Below are 22,291 nucleotides of genomic sequence, written 5' to 3'. Positions count from 1 at the left end.
TAGCAAAGAAAATGAGGCGGAGGGGGGGGGGGGGGGGGCGAATGGGCACCGAAATCCCCCCCACTCAAAAGAGATGATTGGATTAATTAGATAAATCCACTGTATCCAAACGCGAGTGTGCCTTGTCCAGAAATATGTCGGCGCTGTTTGGTAAAGGTACGGGCCTTTGACACGCCGCGCTGAGGCGCTGGCATAAGGGTTGACCATCTGCTAGCTAATCCGAAAGGCAAAGTCCTTCACTTCCAATGAGCGTCCATTTTATTCCATATTACGCCGCTTTGATAATCTAATCCGTTTAGCCGTGTTGCTAATCACAGGGGGGGGGATGGCAACAAAAGGCGTCTCCTAATAGAGTTAAACCTTGGCTTACGAACTTAATTGGTTCCCAGATAGTGTGTAAGGCGAAAAGTGTGTATCCCAAAAATGAATTTCCCATATGAAACCATTAAAATGAGAATAATCCGTTCCCAGGTCGCCATAAAACATAATTTTCTACTCAATAAGACTTAAAACTACACAAAATATACTTTATTTTATGTACAATAAATATGCTATGGTATCATAATTAAAAAAAAAAACTATACTGTATAATAACGTCGTTTTATTTACCTTTGTGATGGTTGATGGAATGGAGTGGCCTGTTTCATCAGCATTAAACATTTGATGAGGAACGTAGCCTTCTTCTTTCACCATCTTGATGAATGATCCCTTGTAGGTGCTTTCTCTGTGTATTCCAAACATTAATTTTCCATTGGAAACCATTAAAATTAGAATAATCCGTTCCCAGCTCCCTATAAAACATAATTTTCAACTAAATAAGCCTTAAAACTACACACAATATAACTTATTTTATATATAATAAATGTGCTATGGTATTGTAATGAAAGGAATAAACTGTACAATAAAGTCATTTTATTTACCTTTGTGATGGTCGTTAATGGCTTGATGGAATGGAGTGTCCTGTTTCCTCAGCATTAAAACACTTGATGAGGAACATACCCGTCTTTCACCAACTTGAGGAATGATCCCTTGTAGGTGCTTTCTCTGCGATCATTTTACCTAGTTCCTCATCAATTGTGTTCCGTTTAGCTAGGTCGATAGCTATTCGCATCAAGTGTACAGATGGCTTGTGCGGGTTATTTGTGGAGCCTGATTGATGGGCATTTTAACCTTGCATTCTACACTCTGCCTTTGAACTATTAAAGTTGAAACGAGTCCAAATGTCACTGTTTTCTATCCATTTAGTCACTCTCTCTCTGTCGTCTGCATGTCTCTTTAGAAGAACGGGCTCGTTCGTGAACGACACATCACTCATTGTGGCAGCTCCGTGTGTATCCCGAAAAATAGTTTGTATGTCAAGGTAAAATTTTCATCAATGTAACGTTCGTAAACCGAAAAGTTTGTAAGTCAAGGGGTTCGTAAACCGAGGTATCGCTGTATTATGCTGCAATTCCACACCTCCAAAGTCAACGTCGTGGTTCATTCCATCTCTATTTCTGCACACTGCTATTGTTTTCTCATCACACCCCCTCCTTTACCACCCCCCCGTCACCATCAAGTAGTTTTCTTTTTTACCTTTTCACCTGCTTGTCAGACTTGCGAGGCCCTCGGTGAAATCATCTCCAGGGCAACAACAACAAAGCACTGTCAAGATCGTCGCGTTAGCATCCTGCGGCTTAATTGTTATTAATTTACTGCAATTAAAAACATGTCTCTCTCTTTCTCTCCCTGTCTTTTTTCTTTCTTTCTTCATGCCTTGACAAGCATAGATATTGTTTACACGCCAAGAGAAAGTGTTGAGGAACATTTGCAAGGAATGTCAAGCATCGTCATCGTCAATGGCTCCGAGCAATTCCGGGCACCAATGGCGATAAAGCTCATATTTGAATAGGAAGCGGATATCAAACGCATTCATTAGCTTACATGCTTCACTTGATTAATTATATCTGAAGAAAATTGCGGCCACTTCGGATCTTCGTCTGCTTAGTATCGCCATGTGCCACGGATCCCTAATTTCCAAAAGAAAAGGGAGGGGAGGGGGGTGAAGGGGATTTTTTATTTATTTTTAATTTATTTATTTATTTTCACCCCCCCCTTTCCCTTCCTAGTCTATCCTGGACTGCCTGCCTCTCTCTTTTTCTCCTCTCTCTCTTTCTCCCTAAGGAAATGAACGTATTCAAATGTATCTCCATCAATGAGCACAGTAATTATGAATTCAGCACTAATTAGTAGATACACTACTTTCCTTGCATATTTGATTTCCACTGTGAGATGTTAATAAGGGAAGTGCCCATTTTTGTCCTATCTCATAAAAATTCCAGAGTGTTGGCAAGGTGGGGTAGGGTTGGGGGGGGGGGGGCAGATGGTGCGAGGGAAGCAGGGGATGCATTAACTATGCATGGGAGTCGAGAGAAAAAAAAAATAAGTTGGCAGATAATTGGTGTGGTTACTGAGGGGCTAAAACAACACTGCTTACCTTAGTTAACATTCTGCTGGCTAAAGATGCCTTAAAAAAAAAAAAACAAAGAAAAGAAAAAGATTGTCGCGCTTTGCACGGCAAATAAAAAGCGCCCGAGACCCTGAACGCAACGGTAACATGTTGAATGCCAAACATGGCGCCGCGTTTCCACCACTGAGCACATATTAGCATTTGAAGAATAGACAACGCCTCTTTTTTTTTTTTTTTATTCTCCGCCTCCCTTACCCAAAACCTTTTTTCTCAAATGTCATGAAAACGTAAAAAGCCTCAAACTGTTTTTTTTTTTTTTTTTTTTTTTTTTGCTCTCTCACAACGCCAAGGGGTAATTACACTATTTTCCCAAAGAGACGGAAATATGAGAAACCCTCCCCCTGTTCTTTGATAATGTTACTGAAACATATTTACAGTCAACCACAAACCTTGTGATTTATTAATATAGTGATAACTCGGTTTACGAACCGCTTGGCTTACGAACTTTTCGCTTTACGAATGTTACATTTATGAACATTTTACCTTGGCATACGAACTATTTTTCAGGATACACACGGAGCTGCCACAATGAGTAATGTGTCGTTCGCGAACCAGCCCGTTCTTCTAACAACAAAATGGCAGCCACCTGTTTTTGTCCTCTATTCCCCGCCCCAGTCTTCGGTTAAAGCCACGTGATTGGTCAAGAACGCAGCAGTGAGGGTAGGTGGTTTAAACATTAAAGAGACAGGCAGACGACAGAGAGAGCGTTACAAAATGGATGGAAAACCGTGGAATTTGGACTCGTTTCAACTTTGATATTTCAAAGGCAGAGTGTAGACTGCAAGGTTAAAATATCCCATCAATCAGGCTCCACAAAACACCCGCACTAGCCATCAGTTCAATTTCAAATGAAAAGACAAGCAAGAGAACCAGCTATTAATGAAGTTTCTAGTGTGTCTTCTTGCATCTGTTACTGTTACAATATCACAACTTCCAACGTACAACCCAGAACTCCTTGAGACACTTTATGCAAAACGCTATCCATTCCATCAAGCCATCAACGACCATCACAAAGGTAAATAAAACCACTTTATTATATAGTACAGTTTATTTCTTTAATTATGATACCATAGCACATTTATTATACATAAAATAAGCGATCTTTGAAATTTCATTCTGTCGATTATGATTAATCGCGGTTGAAAATGACAAATGTCAAAGATTTCAAACCTCATCGTAAGTCGACCTGCATCCCAAAATGGAACGTGTTCCATTTCTGGAATTTTCCACTTGCTCTCACGACGTTTGTCCGCCCAGCGTTGATAAATGAATCGTTCGTTCGATCGAAGAAAGTGAAAAATGTGAACGCAAACATACGACGGACGCGGTAGGATCCATAAGTCCTTAACGTGACCTCCCCGTGTCAGAGCGTAGAAGTCACGTGACGGACAAAAAGGCTCGCTAATTAACAGCCGAGGACTCTGGGAAGGCGCTCCCGTAATGAGGCACCACGCTGGACGGGCCTCCGGTGAGGCACTTGGCCCATATGCAAGGCCGGCATCGCCAGAATTTACATACTTGCGGGTCAATTGAACATATGCGCACTCCAAACTGACTAATGACTTCCACTCTGCGCTCTGATTCTATTTCGCCGTCCGGCTTTCAGTGGACGGCAACGCGATAGCGCGCTAATGAGGAGAACATCAGGAGGCGCATGACTGCAAATATTAATATATGTATCAGGGACCGGGGTTCAATATGAAACCTGGTTGCTAGGAGGCGGAAATGGTTACAAACCGCAACATTTTCCAAAGGTACAATTAAAACCCCGCCCTTCCCTATAACCCTTTTACCCTGTTCACCTCATCCTGTCTAAATGGAGGAGGCGGTCTTTGGAATTTAATTAGCAAGCGCAAAAGGCGATGTCCGGTAAAGGGGCGATCGTTGTCTATTTCAAGGTAGTAAATGTACAGCAGTACTTTACGTACAGCATATTGTCGGATAGTAAAGTACAGTGATACCTCGGTTTTTGACCATAATCTGTTTCAGAAACCTGTTTGAAAACCGATTTGTTCAAAAACCGAAACAGCACTTTCCATTAAAATCAATGTAAAAAATCTTAATCCGTTCAAAGTCTAGAAAACAACTTTTTAACTATTTCAGCGCATAAAACCGGATAAATACTTAATAATAGAGCAGGTCGTGTAAAATTCTATCAAAACAAACTTATTTTCACCAATTTTTAACATCAACATTAGCATATGTACATAAAAATTTCTATCTTCCTGCCACGGGGCGTGTTGGCACCTATCCCAGCTGTCTTTGGGCAAACACAGGGTACACTAACTTTTCAAACCATCCTCCGCTTGCTTTAAAATCATACTATTCAGGAGATCTTAACAAAATATGTCAGCATTTTCGCAAAAATAAAACAACAACAATATTAATGCGTCGGTCGCAATGAGGAAGACGTGACAGATAAGGAAGTGACGTATAAGGAAGCGGAGGCTAGTCGAGTGATGCATTCAGATGCACTCAGTTTGGTTGAGAACCAAATTTCGGTTGTATACCGGGGTATTAAAAATCTGACATTTTTGGTTGAAAACCGAATGGGATGAGAACCGAGACGTTCGAAAACCGAGGTTTGGCTGTATTCCTTATCCTCTGCTAAGGATAATATATTATGGCGGCTAACTGAAACATATGATTGTGGAAATTATTATTATTATTATTACTAATATTCCTATCACTATTATTATTATTATTATTATTAGTAGTAGTAGTAATAGTAGTATTATTAGTATTGTTAGTATTAGTATTATTACATTACTATTATTATAAAGGTTTTCTGATTCTGATTATTATTATTACACATAGTTGTTTCTGCAAATCAGCTGACACCATAAGCCAGCAAAGAAAGTTAAAAAAATCTCACTTTTCAGCCTTGCCTCCGTATGGCGGTTTCAGTATGAAACCGCTCTCTGGGAGCAAATGGGTACAAACCGCAACATTTTCCACGGTCGGTCAAAATTAAATGTGCATGACTGAACCCCCCCCCCCCCCCCCCCCTCATCCTGTACAAATGTGGATTTTTTTACCGTCTGATCAGCAGGGGAGGAAAAGGCAACGTCCAGTAAAGTGCCCATCCTTGTCGTTTTGGACGCACATTTACTCTGTGACAGCTGATGCTCGCCGCTTTACTATTAAAGCATTTTTGGGGTGGGGTGGTGGGGGGTTGTTTGTCCATTTTGATGTAGCCGCATGTTTGCCGGCTTGAGTGCTTGTGTGTGCATGCATGCGTACACGTGTATATTTGTGCATTTATCTTCAAACGGGGGTGGAGGGGTTGGCTTTTGAGTGCGTAAGAGTTGGAAGGTGTTAAAAGTAGGAGTAGTGCTGGTGAAGTGTGTGTGGGGGGGGTGCGTATATGGGGGGGGGGGGGGGTGAGGGGGGTTACTTATTTGGCTGGGTGTAAAAAAATGCCCCTTAGGTCTCCTGATGGAAGAGACAGGTATTAGCTCTGAGACCTCCTCAGTCCCAGCTTGCCATTAGTTTCCTCTCCAGCTGCACCAGGATCCGGACTATGAATCTGCCATGCTTGGTCATTCATCAGTTTCACAGTCCGCGCTAGCACGCACACACACGCACACACACACACACACACACACACGCACACGCACGCACACACACACACACACACACACACACACATTCCTGTTTCAATGGTATTGTGAGGTCCGGATAACTCCAGATAATGAGTGATGACCACCGTTGCTGCTAAGTTTAGAGAAGAACTAGTGTTCCATTTGAATAGTAAATGTCACCCCATTTCCCACTTCAACATCTTTAAAAACAAAGAAATAAATAGTACACTTGAAACTGAAATAACAGCAGGAGTGAGGTTTCTGAATAGGTAGATTCAAAGTCCTCACCCCTGTGGTGAATTTGGTTAAAATATCATTTTACTTTTTGTGGTAGGAACCTTTTCCTCTCATTAACCACGCGCGCACACACACACATAAACACACACAGTGAGTAAAAAGTGTGTGTCTCCAAGTGAAATGAAAATACACACCAAAAAAATCATTTTGGGTGAATTTATGAGGACCTCTCTGAAACTTTATCAGATGCATATATAGACCCTCTAGAAGCCTTTAGAATGAAAAACTTGTGAGGATCAAAAGGCCAAAAGGTCCTCACTTGTCAAAAATGTCTTCACTACGTATGGTATAAAATGTTAGTGGTCCTCACAAGACTACTCATACAAACACACACAGTGAGTAAAAAGTGTGTGTATCCAAGTGAAATGAAAATACACACCAAAAAAATCATTTTGGGTGAATTTGTGAGGACCTTTCTGAAACTTTTAACAGATGCATATGTAGACCCTCTAGAAGCTTTTAGGATGAAAAACTTGTGAGGACCGACCAAACTTGTCAAAAATGTCCTCACAACATATGGTATAAAATGTTAGTGGTCCTCACAAGACTAGTCATACAAACACACACACACATTCCAATAACAACACTGCGGAATAGAGTAAAAGACAGAGAAAAATAACTCATCACGCACGCATGACATGTGCCAGTGTTTACGACCTCGCATGTAGCGTTGCGCATGTAGCGTAGCACATGTGCGTGTCGTGGTAGTCAGTAAGTAAGCTAAGCTGACGGCCTCCACCTGATTGCGCACACGTGTGCGTGTCATCTTCCACAAAAGAAGGAAAAAAAGGGGGGGGGAGGCGATGACATGATATAAATTAACTAGCCGCATAGTGCGCGGCGGGTCGTTTTGGTACGCTTGAGCTAGCTCCCACAGAGTGATGTGGAACTTCCTGGCAAACAGGAAGCATTTGAAATGTTGGCCCGGAGAATTATGGAATTGCCTGTGGAAACATATCGGACGAGGTCAAACGAAGAGGTCATGACTCGGAGCTTTTCCATGTCAAGGTCTTGTCTCCGTAGACTGGCCGTGTCGTTTTTTTTTTTTTTTTTATTAATATATAAACGTGCTTTGTTTTATTTATAATCTTTTGCCTGTTGAGATTGCGGTCACATTTTGGAGGGGAATACTGACGGCAAAGGATGCTTTGTGTTTTATTCACAGTAAAACTCCACTCGGGTGTATATTTGTGTTCCATTGAGAGCCGATAAAATGATGGGATATCTTTATTAAAGAAAAAAAATACAGTAGTACCATATTTTCCGGTGTATAAGGTGCACCGGAGTATAATGCGCACCCCCAATGAATGCTTTATTTCCATATAAAAGGCGCAGTAGACTACAGGGGGGGATCTTCAGTTAATGAAAAAAGTTTTCCAAATACAGTAAAGTCTCGTTATATCGATATTCAAGGGAGTCCGAAAAAATATCGATATAACCGGGACTATCGATATATCCGACCCTGTTTGCATGTAATTTTCTCCGTGCGTGCATAGAAATAGTATCGATATAACCGGGACTATCGATATATCCGATATCGATATAACGAGACTTTACTGTATATAAATACTGTATTTTCCGGTGTATAACGCGCACCCCCAATGAATGGTTCATTTTCAAACTTTTTCCACATCGGACTATAAGGCGCACCTTCACTCACTCTGCGGAGTGAGTGAAGGCCACCAACTCATCGGCGCCTTGTGTATGCTAACTCAAAAAGAAGGACAGGTCGTAGCGATGCGGTCGCTTGGCTTGATGTGACCAGGATGACGACGACGGCCATGGCAAGCGGTGAAAGCCCGCTTGAGCCGTAGTGACACATCGTCTCCATCCATCTTCAGTCTTGAAACATTTGACGCTAACTGACAGAGCGTGGCGCTTGCTTACCCGACTCCCAGAGGAAATAGTCCAGACTGGTGTCTTTTTGACATGCACTAAAGAGTGAGCAGTCCACCGGTCCGGAGGGGCATTGTGTATTCAGTCCGAGACGAAAGGTTAGATCCTCTGCAGGGGGGAGTTCGAATGGGGGTGGGTGGGGGGGAGTTCTACTACTTCAGTATATATTGTTGGAAGTGACAATGACATTTTTTTTTTGGTCTGTGTGTGCGGGCAGCTGAGGGTTATTCAAGCAAATAAACAATTCCGTGAGCATTTTTTTTGTTGTTGTTTACTGTACATCACCCCTATTGAGCTGCGGCGCATATCTGACATTTGGAAGAAAAAAAAAATGTGGCCATACAAAAAGTGTTCTCGAGTGAATTTAAAAGACAACCGACGTCTGCGGACAAGTTGTGTCCATAATTTGTAAAATGGCTTCAAATTACTTCTACTGAGCGTATTTTACAAAGATTACACCGCATATAGCTATATTATAGCTATATTTTACCTTTTAAGACTTTTAAGACTGAATATTCCGGAAGTCTTGTTGTTGACGAGTCCTCACGTGACGTCACTGAAGGAACGCCCCTGACCGAGAAAGGACACACTGTAACAGTCGGTAATTTGTTTTGTCTGAAAACTGTGTTGATGGCGAAATTATAAGGAAAACACATAAATAACGTAATGGCGAATCCTTGTGTGTTGTGACAAAAATGTTGAGGCAATTTTCACACGGAGCTCTGTCGCCATCTTCTGGCTTTTTTGGGTGCGACATCCCCCCCCCCGCCCCGATGCCTCAAAATGACACAGAATAAATTATTTAATTGATTGCAAACATGTATGCTTTCCTCTTCAGAACTATTTGAATCATATTCATAACTGGATGAGTAACAAGAAAGCATCTTCTCCGAATCTGAAGCCATTGTTTTGATTCTAGAGCAAGGCACGGCGTACTCGCGTGACGTCACGAACAAGAGGCGGAACCTTCTGAAACTCGCCATTTCCGAGGTCATTTTGAAGTAGTTTTGGGACATTTTAACTCATTTTTATTGGTGTTTTGCATTTAACTAAAAATATCATCCTGTGTGTTTTGGCTATTTTAGATGCTATACAACATTTTTCTGATGTCAGTTAGGAAACAAAAAAGTGATGTCGGTTGTCCTTTAAATGAAGTTAAAATGTATGTTTCTATTGTTGTAAATGCCAGAAAAAAACTTTGAATTTAAGGGATAAATATGGCATATTTGTATTAAATTTTGACCAAAATACCGTATTTTCTTGCGTATCAGGCACAGTATGCGGTGCACCCCCAATAAATGGTGTATTTTCAAATTGTTTGTATTTATAAGGCGCACCAGATTATAAGGTGGACCCCCAATGAATGTATTTTGTTCAGGGTCAGCCTTACTTATGACTGTAAAGTGTCCGTGAGAGTTTTGAAACGTGCTTACAAATGAAATGTATTATTATTATTATTATGGCATAACTGCTTAAGATATTATTCCACTTATAGTTGACAAGGAATGCTTCCTATCATACGGCTAAAATTTCTCCCCCTTCCGGCGGAGATGCAAAAAGATGAAAAACATCTCGTCATCGACCGCAAAACCCAATAATCAACACATTGTTGCCCAGCATCATACATAATATTCCCCCTTTTAATGTTGGGGAATTTATGATGCAATTCTTGCACTGGATTTCATTACGTTTGCCAAGAAATATGTGTAAGGGGGGGGGGGGGGGGGGATAGCAGTAAAAAAAAAAAACAACACCCTAATTTGATAGAAATAAGCATAAATATTCCACGTAAGTGCTGACATGCATATTTGTTGTCAAGACTTTGCCTTATTCGCCGTATCTCGGTCAGGAAGCAAAAGCGGCGGGGCGGGCGGGGTTGCGTGAAAGGGGGTCGGATGTGGGGGGGGGGGGGGGGGGTGCGAGAAAAGCAGAATTGAGCAGTGGCTGTAGTAATAAATCACTGGATCGCTGGTGACATTCATACAATACGGATACAGTGTTAACTCAATGAGTCGGACAGCCCCAGCCTGTTCCTCCATTCTGACCTTGCCTCCTTGTCGTCATCAATCATGCTGGCACGGCACACACGCTCCTTATTTATTATTACTCTGGACCTGAATGTACAGTAAACAATGAGTAGTATACGTTTAGAAAAGCCGCACCGGCCGTGCTAGCCGCGCTAGCCGCTTGCTATGATAAGAGGAGGTGGCGAAAAGGGTCCGGTGAAATAACCGGAGGGCACGCGTGTCCGGCGCGCGAGTTGAAAGACTAGCTAACAGGGCGGCGGGCCAATAAAGTGCCGGTGTGGAAAGCAGCGATGCTTAGAGGACAACCGACTTTTTCCTAAGTGACATCAGAAAAACGTTTTATAGCATCTAAAATACCCAAAACACGCAGTATGATATTTTTTGTCAAATGCAAAACACCAATAAAAATGACAAAGTGTCCAAAATCTGCAAAAAATGAGCTGCGAATTGGGCATTTTCAGAAGTCCCACCCCCAGTTGGTGACGTCACGCCAAGACGATGGCTTCAGATTCGGAGAAAATGCTTTCTTGTTACTCATCCAGTTATGAATATGATTCAAATAGTTCTGAAGAGGAAAGCATACATGCTTGCATTCGATGAAAGAATTTATTCCGTGCCATTTTGAGGCAACATTGGGGGGAAATGTTATCACCCAAAAAGAGGCAGAAAATGGCGACCAGGCTCCTGTGAGGAATTAATCAGCCCGTTTCCACAGGCTGATAAATTCCTTATATGCAGCTTGGTCGCCCTTTTCTGGCTCTTTTTGGTGCAACACAACATTTTCAGACCAAACAAACACAGCAAAATGCATTGACATGATGGAAGGACTGCTGTTGAAGCCATTTTACAAATTATGGACACAACTTGTCCGGAGACGTCAGTTGTCCTTTAAACTTCTGTTCTGTTGTTATATTTTACTGGATGAAGAGTTAGATTATCTCATTTAACTTTTTGACTTGTCTTATCTCCCTTTTGGTTCAACCCGCAGGTTTATTTCGATTTCCATCTTGCCTCGCTTTTACATTAGCGAACCGTCAGACGGGCTGTCACTTAAACCGACCGCCTTTTGACTTCCTCCGCCGTGTAATTTAACTTGTGTTATTCTCAGGTAGCAGGTGTACATATGCCGAGTGACAAACCGCTTTCTTTGTCAAACTAATAGCTTACAAAGTCCGTGTGAATTAACAATGACCCTGCGCGAGGAGCTCCCCCCCCCCCCTAACAGCCTCTCCGCTTCGGCCTAGCCTCGGCATCCCATCGTCCCATATGCCTCTCATGCAGGGGGCCCTGTCTTGGCAACAAAGCCCGGGGCCCCCTGCGCTCGGGGCCGGGAGCAAGGGGCCCCTGAACTGCTCATGAAGGATGGCCGGGCCGCATGGAGGGCCGAAGGGGAGTCGCTTTTAAAACACATACCATATGCAGCTAGGAAGAGACTCATTTATCAGCCCGCAGTTTGCGAGGATTTTTTTTTTTTTACACCTCGGACCCCCCAGCACTCTGCCTCGTCACCTTGGGGGAGGTTAGTCACCTCCTCACAGAACGGTGACAGGAGTGCTGAGATCTGGCCTGAAGTGCGCGGTGTATCGCTTTGTGCAAAATATGTGTTCGAAAAGTATTTCATTTTCCATCGTGCACTTTTCCATGCGTGTCGAAAAAAACTGTCACAACCCAACAACAGGAAGCTGTCTTGAATCAAATTTACCATTCCAAACAAGTAGCTCACTAGCTAGTTAGGTAGATAGCTGGCTATCTAGGTAGGTAGATAGCTTGATAGCTAGATAGATAGCTCGCTAGCTAGATATAGATAGATAGATAGATAGATAGATAGATAGATAGATACTCGCTAGCTGGATTGGTAGATAGATAGCTCGCTAGATAGATTGGTAGATAGCTCACTAGCTAGATTGGTAGATAGATAGCTCACTAGCTAGATAGCTCGCTACCTAGGTAGTTTGCTAGCTAGAAAGGTAGATAGATAGCTCACTAGCTAGATAGCTCGCTGGCTAGATAGGTAGATAGCTCATTGGCTAGATAGGTAGGTAGCTCGCTGGCTAGATAGCTTGTTACCTAGCTAGCTCACAAGCTAGATAGCTCGCCACCTAGTTAGCTCGCTAGATAGCTCGCTAGCTAGATAGCTCGCTACCTATCTACCTACCTACTTGCCTATCCACCTCTGCTTCCATCCGCGGCCTGTCCCTTGCTGATTTTCAGCCATTGACAAAATGCACCCTGGACTGGTCGCCAGCCAATCACAAAGACCAATCGCATATTTTGAAATCCAGGCCTCAAACGTCTGTTTGGCCTTTGTTTGATGCCGGATTCGCCGGAAATGTTTTGTTTTTCTGGTACGTATTCCATCATTGACATTTTCCATTTCCGACAAAAGCGACCGGTCGCACACGAGCAAGTTGGGAAAGTCGGTCAGGCTCACCTGTCTCCTTTTGCCCTTCTCCTGCCCTTCCTGTCCAAGCGCCGCATCACACTTGGACGTCATCTGGCCCGTTGAATGGCACATTGTTTTCGCCGGCTCCTCAGCGGCCCGCGCGAGCAGATGCCGAGAGCAGCCGCCGCGCCGGTCCCCGCGCAACGCCTTCGACGCGGGGCCGTAAATTACATCCCGCTAACACACAAACGCGGCCGCGCTCCACTAAGTGTGTGTGCAGTTTAGAGCACCATTGAAGGTGCAGAAGCATATCCCCATTTTTGAGCTTTTGAGGCGGGTGCTTTGGGTCGTGCCATTGCGGCCCGAACGGGTCGATCACACGCGGACAGCTGGGCTTTGAACTCCTTACCCCGCCGCTCTCGGGGTCAGCGGCTCGGTGGCCGCGAAAAGGTCACGCGGCAATAAGAGGCCCGACTTCTGGTGAATTGCCCTAACTGTTTTTACTGAGTCCCCGCGGCACCCTTGCGAGGAAATGTAGCCCAGTACAGTGCCGCGTTCCCCCTATTGAAGTTGGTTTCTCGCGTATTTGGACTATCAAGGCTACGGTGAACAAAAACAAATGAAATAATCACAACTCAAATCAAAAAATAAAATGTGCTAACTCATTCACTGCCCAACGATGTGCAAAAATATGTCCATTTTCACTGAAATTGCAGGACCCGCAGTTTTATAAGAATAAATATAAGAAACGAATACCGTATTTATTCAAGTATAACGCGCAACATTTTCCACCTAAAAAAGAACTCAGTTTGGGTGTGCGTTATAAAGGAGGCCTGGGAATATATTTAATGCTTTATCCCTTCCAGGAGGTGGCAGCAATTCCATGGCTATTCTCACCCTTCAGTTTCGAATCTCGGACAGACCCAGATCATGCGCATTCCTTTTTTTTTAATTCTTGATTAGCATTTCTTTAGCGACGCTTCATTTCCTTTCCTTGCCTCGCCCGCACTGAAACGTGATCCAGAGTATCCAGAGTTTCGATTCAGTGTTCTTCATATTTTAATTGATATACAGTGATACCTCGGTTTACGAACCCCTTGGTTTATGAAGTTTTCGGTTTATGAGCGTTAAATTTATGAAAATTTTACCTTGGCATCCGAACTTTTTTCGTACACGGAGCTGCCTCAATGAGTACCGAACGAGCCCGTTCTAACAACAAAAGGTCAGCCGCCTGTTTTTGTCCTCTATTCCCCGCCCCCAGTCTTCGGTTAAAGCCACGTGATTGGTCAAGAACGCAGCAGTGAAGGGGGAGGGGTGGTTTAAACATTAAAGAGACAGGCAGACGACAGTGAGAAAGTTTCAACTTTTATAGTTCAAAGGCATAGTGTAGACTGCAAGGTTAAAATATCCCATCAATCAGGCTCCACAAATAACCCGCACAAGCCATCTGTACACTTGATGCAAAAAGCTATCAACTCGGCTAAACAGAACACAATTGATGAGGAACTAGATAAAATTACCACAGAGAAAGCACCTACAAGGGATCATTCCTCAAGATGGTGAAAGAAGAAGGCTACGTTCCTCATCAAGTGTTGAAGGCTGATGAAACCGGCCACTCCATTCCATCAAGCCATCAAGGACCATCACAAAGGTAAATAAAACCACTTTAGTATATAGTACAGTTTATTTCTTTAATTATAACACCATAGCACATTTATTATACACAAAATAAGGTATATTATGTGTAGTTTTAAGGCTTAGAAATTTAGAAAGTAGAAAATTATGTTTTATGGGGACCTGGGAACGGATTATTCTCATTTTAATGGTTTCCTATGTTAAATTCATTTTTGGGATGCACACTTTTCGCCTTACACACTCTGTCTGGGAACCAATTAAGTTCGTAAGCCAAGGTCCCACTGTATATGACAAATTTGACAACTATTTTCTCCCTATTTTTCTCTGTCCATAGTATCCGTTCTTCTACTTGGCTCCAGAGTACAAATACTTTTGCCACCTCTACCGCTCAGAGAAACCAAATGGAGCAGCAAAGTTGAGCCGTAACATTTTTCTCAGCAAATACCTTCTCGGTTTGGGGAATAAGAAGAAAAAAACAAAAGGTCAGTCCGTTTAACACAAAACACTTCATTTTAACACCCTAGCCGACAGCGCTACGCCTCGATCCGAACAAAACAAGAAGTAACGCCAAATGACTCCATCAATCTGAGAGGAGACGTCATAAAATATGATTAAGCCGCGGTCTTGGGGAAATATACGACTCAAAATCCAATCAAACATATCACCAAAGTGAGTGTGTTTGAGGAAGAATCTTCCTTGTCGCCACTTGCTGCAAATAATATTGACACTGTGGAATCCCACATCTCGTCGACGGATGCGTCGTAGATATGACTTTGTATATTCATAGCTTGTCAATGACAAAAAAAAATATTATATATATTATATATTATATTATATTATATACAGTAAAGTCTCGTTATATCGATATCGGTTATATTGATAGTACTTCTTATTACGATACTATTTCTATGAACGCAAGCAGAAAATTTACATGCCGCAGGATCGGATATATCGATAGTCCGGTTATATCGATATTTTTTCCGACTCCCGAGAATATCGATATAACGAGACTTTACCGTATGTGTAAAAAAGTGGGTGAAGCGGTTGTGGGAGTTGGAGAAGGACGCCTCAAAATGGCACGGAAGGACTTCTTTAATCGATTGCAAACATGTATGCTTTCCTCTTCAGAACTATTTGAATCATATTCATAACTGGATGAGTAACAAGAAAGCATCTTCTCCGAATCTGAAGCCATTGTTTTGATTCTAGAGCAACGTGACGTCACAAACAAGATATATGACTTTGTATATTCATAGCTTTTCAATTACAAAGAAAAACGTATTGGAAAAAAAAGTGGGTAAAGCGATTGGGAGAGAAGGAGGGACCAGTGCAGAATAAATTAATAATAAAAAGCCCTATCTGAACTTCTAATATTTTGCTTGGCGAAGGGAAACGAATTACCCTTTTCAGAAGTGATGATGTATTACTAGCGTTTGATCCTTTGAGGTTTTTTCTTTTTTTTTTTTTTTACCCGCGCTCACGTTCATTACTTTCAAGTAACTGAGGTGTATCCGCAATTAGAAGCACCTTGCGGTGCGAGCCCTGACAAGTCCCGTCGACTTGAAACGGCCACATCATAGACTCGTCACGCCGCAAGCAGGAAGGACGCCGTCTCCTTTCCGAAAAAGACAAAAATGCTTTACGTTAGCCCGGTAGGGAAGAAGCCATAATGGGGGTGGGGGGTGGGTAATTTAAACCACGCTAAGCAAATGAGGACTTTTCATTAAATCAAAGGTGATTTTTGTTCGCCTAATGGCTGTCCCAAAAAAAAACGGAGTACAGCCGCAAAAACTTGATTATTCTCGACGGGGGTTTGCAGACCGACCGGTCGGGCGCTTTCTTCTTAATACGGTATGCATAATGTCATGAGCGAGCTTGTTTCATTTAATCACATTGAGTGGACCGCGCCGGTATTTCTTCCAAAAGAGAATGAATAATACAATCGCTCAAAAGGCTAGCGGAGTTCATGCACTCGCTGTTTCGGACGTGGCAGAGGGGTGAGGTGTCTAGGGGGGGCGGCGCTGCTGACTTCAATTTAAAACCTATGAATTCATTCTCGACAGTCTATTTGCATTTTTTTTGTTGCATTTCTATTCTGATAAATTCTTTCTTTTTCCTTGTTTAAATTTTATTTATTTATTTATGCATGCATGCATGTACATATTTATTTATTTACACACGATGTACACATGGATAAATCAATACATAATTATGCAATGTGTAAGTAAATAAATAAACACATACATATGTAAGTAAAGAAATAAATAAACACATAAATGTCTAAATAAATCCATAAATAAATAACAAAATTAATAGATGGATACATATATTGATAAATCAATAAATACATAATGTATGTAATGTAAATAAATATATGTACATGCATTTGTAAATAAATAAATACATTGATAACTCAAGAAATAAATATGCAATGTGTAAATAAATAAATATGTACATGTGTAGGTAAAGAAATAAATAAACAAATAAAACATACATGTGTCAATAAATAAATCCATAAATCCATAAATATATAACAAAACACATAGATGGACACATATATTGATAAATCCATAAATAATGTGTAAATAAATACATATGTACATGCATATGAAAATAAATAAATAAATACATTGATAAATCAAGAAATAAATATACAATTTGTAAATAAATAAATATGTATATGTGTAGGTAAATAAATAAATAAACAAATAAAACATACATGTGTCAAATAAATCCATAAATCCATAAATAAATAACAAAACAAATAGATGGATAAATCAATAAATAATGTGTAAATAAATACATATGCACGTGCATATGAAAATAAATACATTGATAAATCAAAAAATAAATATGCAATGTGTAAATGAATAAATAAATAAATATGTACTTATGTAAGTAAAGAAATAAATAAACAAATAATACATAAATGTGTAAATAAAGAAATACATAACTTTATAAAAAGCGAAAAAAATAGCAAACCCAAACACTCATCAAAACTAGCTACATTAAAAAGACTCCAAAAATTAAAATAACCTTCATCTTGACCCCAAATGTTTCCAATGATGTATCGGATGTGGCACAGTTGTTTTTTTATATGTCATATTTCTATGATTATGACGTTATTGTGGTGGGATAAATTCAGGACAGTCCCCAGTGAAAGGCCCACCCGCCATTGCCACGTCATATTCTTATTGCCCATCCCACCTTTGAATGCTCTCAAATGTCTTTGGAAAGGTCATCCTCCGAAATCGTTATGGTCCCAGAGTCCTTTGCTTGTGACCGGTTCAGCGGCGGCCTCAGCGGCGCTACACTTCGGAGACCCTGGCAAGTTTGCCCCCCCCCCGCTGAGCCAGTCTGTGAAAGTAAACCACAGCACTTCCTAATGCCATTTGGCAGTGCTAGCGCGGCGGCAATTAGGGCCTCTCTTAATGCGACGCTGGGAGCATTTCTTCTCAAGGTTAGCGCCTCATTTCCCCACGATGGGTCTACCGGGCCGCGCCAGATGCATTGTGGGAGCTTTGGGGGTTGGGCGCGAGGACAGGTGTCCGCCACCTTGGATATCTCCCCTCGCAGCTGGCACCAGCTGGCACCCCCAGTGCCCCATCCGGACGGTCGGAGGCGGATAAAAGCGGGAAGGGGCGTGTCAAGGGCAAGAGCTGCTACAAGCTCGCTCGCAGGGTAACCCGCGCCATGACATGACCCGGCCACTAGGGGAGCTGCCCGTTCGGAGACCCGCTCCCGCGTCCCTAATGGAGCGGCAATGATGAGGCCCGGCGGTGCCAGAGGGTCATAGGCGGCTCCTGTGGAGGAGACCAGGCTGCTGCTCTCTTCCCACTGGGGAGAGAGAGCGGAGCATGTCATGTTTGACGCCGCTCTCTGTGGGGGGCACACACAAGCAGGCTTCTTCTTCTTCTTCTTCTTTTTTTTTTTTTTGCCAAGAGGTAAATGGCAAATGAATCTTTGAATTACAGAATCGCTGAGGTGTGTAATGTACATTTGGATAGACTCTCGCTTGTCCATTTTAGAACATACCGAGGGGTCTGGGATGTCTTCTTATAGCCGAGCGTACAAATAGTTAAAATGCATGACAAATTGAAATCATTACAAAGTTGTACGGGGAGTTGCAAGGTCAAACCTTTCCCTAAAAGCAAATTCTTTTGAATCGGCCACGACATGTTTTTACACTGTCGTGAATAATTTGGTTTTTATGTTGCGACTCACCACATAATAATAATAATAATAATAATAATACACACGCGGCTCTCTTCACGTTACATCTCTCCCTGACTACTGCATAAAATAATAATACAAATAAATGAATACAATATATTATTATTATTATTATTATTATTATTATTATTATTATTATTATTATACATACACACACAATGTGTATATGTATGTGAGATACATATACATACATTAAAAAATAAACAGAAAATAAATGAATGAATTAATGAACAAATAAATACATAAACAGAAACAATAAATGAATGAATGAGCATAAATAAAGCAATATATAAATAAATACATAAAATACTGTAGTTCACCCCTTTTGACAGTTGCATATGAGGAAATTTACCAATGTATAAATCAAAACATGCATGAAAGTTGCTCATGAATATAATGTAGTCATGAATTTAACATTAAAAGTTACATTAAATAAAGAAATAAATAAACATAAAATAGATGAACAAATTAACAAATAAAAACAATAATACATGAATAAATAAACAAATAAATAAATACATAGAAAAAAAAATAAATACATGAATGAATGCATAAGTAAAGAAATACATACATGCACACATACATACACACATACACACACGCGTGCATACACACGCACATACATAAACACACACATATACAAATACATACACACACATACACATAAATACACACACATACATACATACATACATACATACATACATACACACGCACACATGCATACACACACATACATAAACACACACATATACAAATACATACACACATACACACACATGCATACACACACATACATACGCACATACATAAACACACACATATACAAATACATACACACACATACACAAAAATACACACATACATACATACATACATACATACGTATGCACGCACACACACACGCACACACACACACACACACATGCATACACACACATACATACACACATACATAAACACACATATACAAATACATACACACACACATACGTACATACATACATACATACATACATACATACATACATACATACATACGTACGTACGTACACACACACACACACACACACACACACACACACACACACACACACACACACACACACACACACACATACCAATGTAAAATTCCAAACATGCATCACCACTGCATGTATTTAATGTTAAAAGTTACATTTTAATTTTTCAATCCATTTCTATGCGGGAATAAAAAAACATATTTTCTTGTCCCCATTTTTTTTCTTCTGTAGTCAGCGAACGAGATCAATCATATGAAGCAGGCATAATATGCTTCCTTTTATCCGCTCATCTAAACAAAATGGCCGCTTTATAATGTCACCATAAAGAAACATCAACAACCACCACAACAAAACTTGAAGACAATCCATCACCAAAGCCATTTCCACGTCGACGCTTACGTTTTTTATTTTTTATTTTGTTGTGCGTAATTACAAAGCTTTGACACAACATTAGAGCACCCGTTATTTACTAGCTGTACAATTATGCTCGTTTAGCGCCACATATGTTTTATATGATGTTTACGTCATGTTCACGGCGTAATGACTAAATTAACATACACAAAGCGCCATCTGGAAATAATCACTCCCCCCCCGATCGTCGATTGTGTGTGTATATATACGGCAAATGTTTGCTTTAGAGGAGCGGGTCAGGTGTCTTATTATTGTTATTTTTTTAAAGCAATTTAATGAGAATACTTTTGCATGAAGCTCGCCGTGCAAATTGTTATGAATGTAAATGAGAGTTTAAGGGGCGGGCATGGGGGGGGGGGTTGAAGAGAAATGACTTCACTAGAGTCGCGTGTTGTTATTGTACACTGCATGGGAGTTAATTCACTTAATATGGCTTTAATGATGAGGGGTTGAGGGGGGGGGGTCTCTTTGTATTTACACGCTGACCATTATCTGAAATCAAGCCTAATGATGGCTCCACTTGATGATAATGACCATTATCACACGGACCACCATCAGCCTTTGCCAAATGATCAAAATGAGCTTGCATTTCTTTACTTGCTTGCATGTGTGTGTATTTGTATAAATGTGAGACACAGACAGAGAGAATTTGTTAGTCATGTAAATTAAAGGCCTTGATGAGCCTCATCCGCCCAACTCCCACCCTCAGGCAGACCCTCCCTCAAACACACACACACACACACACACACACTCTGTCTGCTGCTCTTGTTCAGACCTCTTATCGAACCAAAGACTGCTTTTGAAGTTGTTATCAGCGTATAGCACTTGAGTGCTGTCCTCATCAGCCCTTCATACAGAGAGTCCCGTGCGCTTGTGTCACTGCACATTTATTGGAAAATCATTAATAATAAAAATAAATGGAAAATAAATAAATGAATACATACATACATACATACATATATAAATAAATACATGAATACATATATAAATGAATAAACAAATAAATAGATGAATGAATAGATAAATGAATAAATAACTAACTGAATAAATAGATGAATAAATAAATACAATAAATAAATAAATAAATACATTAAATAAATAAATGAATACATACATACATAAATACATACATATATAAATAAATACATACAGAATACATGAATAAATACATACAGAATACATGAATAAATACATGAATATATATATAAATGAATAAACAAATAAATAGATGAATGAATAGATAAATGAATAAATAACTAACTAAATAAATAGATGAATAAATAGATGAATAAATAAATGAATAAATACATTAAATAAATAAATGAATGAATAAATAAATTAATAAATAAATACATAAATGAATGAATGAATAAATACATACATACATACATAAATTAATACATACAAAAATAAATACATACATGAATAAATACATACACGAATAAATACATACATAAAGACATGAATAAATACATACATGAATAAACAAAGAAATAAATAGATGAATGAATAAATAACTAAATAAGTAGATAAATAAATAAATAAATAAATAAATAGATGAGTAAATAAATACATACATAAATAAATACATTCAAAAAATAAATGCATACATGAATAAATAAATAAACAAATACATAAATACATCGCTGAATGAATAGATTAATGAATAGATAAATAAACAATTAAATAAAAATAAATGGATACATAGATGAATAAATAAAAAATAGATAAATAGATAAAATATGACACTGTTACAGTTATTTACACATTTTTCTTTACTCTTTTCATGTTGTGTCGGAAAGGTCCAAAGCGTTAATTTTCCCTCCGTTTGCACGCCAGATGATCAACCGGCGCATTATTAAGATCCTGAATTGCCCAATTTCTTCACCATGATGAGACAACGTGAGTCTCGTCATAAGAATGACAAATTCGCCCAAAAAGATCGGCATGTTTGTGCGAACTCAAAGGGGCAGAGGATGGATCCCTGAGGAATCCCTCAAGGAGTTTTTGAAGGTGCGGCAGAGAAGGTAAGATGACGAGCCGCTCGCTGTCGTCACCGCTGTCCCTGAAAGGGTTAAAATTATCTCCTGTCTATGTGCATCGATAACAGAGAGGCGGTCGTCATAATTTTCCGGTGCCTTCCATTTGATAGCACATGAATCTTTTGAAGTGCAGACTGTTGATTACTGTAAATGAGAGCTGTTTCAGGGTGGATTGTGGGTAATTATACGCAGTGCACCCCAGGGAGCAGTGTCGGTCTATGTGGGGGTTGGGTGGGCCCAGGAGACATCGCT

General features: G+C 40.3%; 1 long non-coding RNA gene across 1 annotated transcript in view; it reads left to right on the top strand.

Moving 5' to 3' along the window:
* LOC148889694 (uncharacterized) overlaps positions 1-22,291 on the top strand; it is a 45,812-nt gene that overhangs the window by 11,286 nt on the left and 12,235 nt on the right. Inside the window, exons 3-4 of the long non-coding RNA XR_016116835.1 lie at positions 14,666-14,813; positions 21,837-22,024. This is a non-coding gene — a long non-coding RNA (uncharacterized LOC148889694). The remainder of the gene's footprint in view (positions 1-14,665; positions 14,814-21,836; positions 22,025-22,291) is intronic.

This window comes from Hippocampus bargibanti, linkage group LG13 (genome assembly GCF_051943395.1).
Source record: "Hippocampus bargibanti isolate YZ-2025 linkage group LG13, ASM5194339v1, whole genome shotgun sequence".
Lineage (NCBI taxonomy): Eukaryota > Metazoa > Chordata > Actinopteri > Syngnathiformes > Syngnathidae > Hippocampus > Hippocampus bargibanti.
The sequence above is the reverse complement of the archived record's forward strand: the minus strand, read 5'-3'. Positions and strand labels throughout refer to the sequence as shown.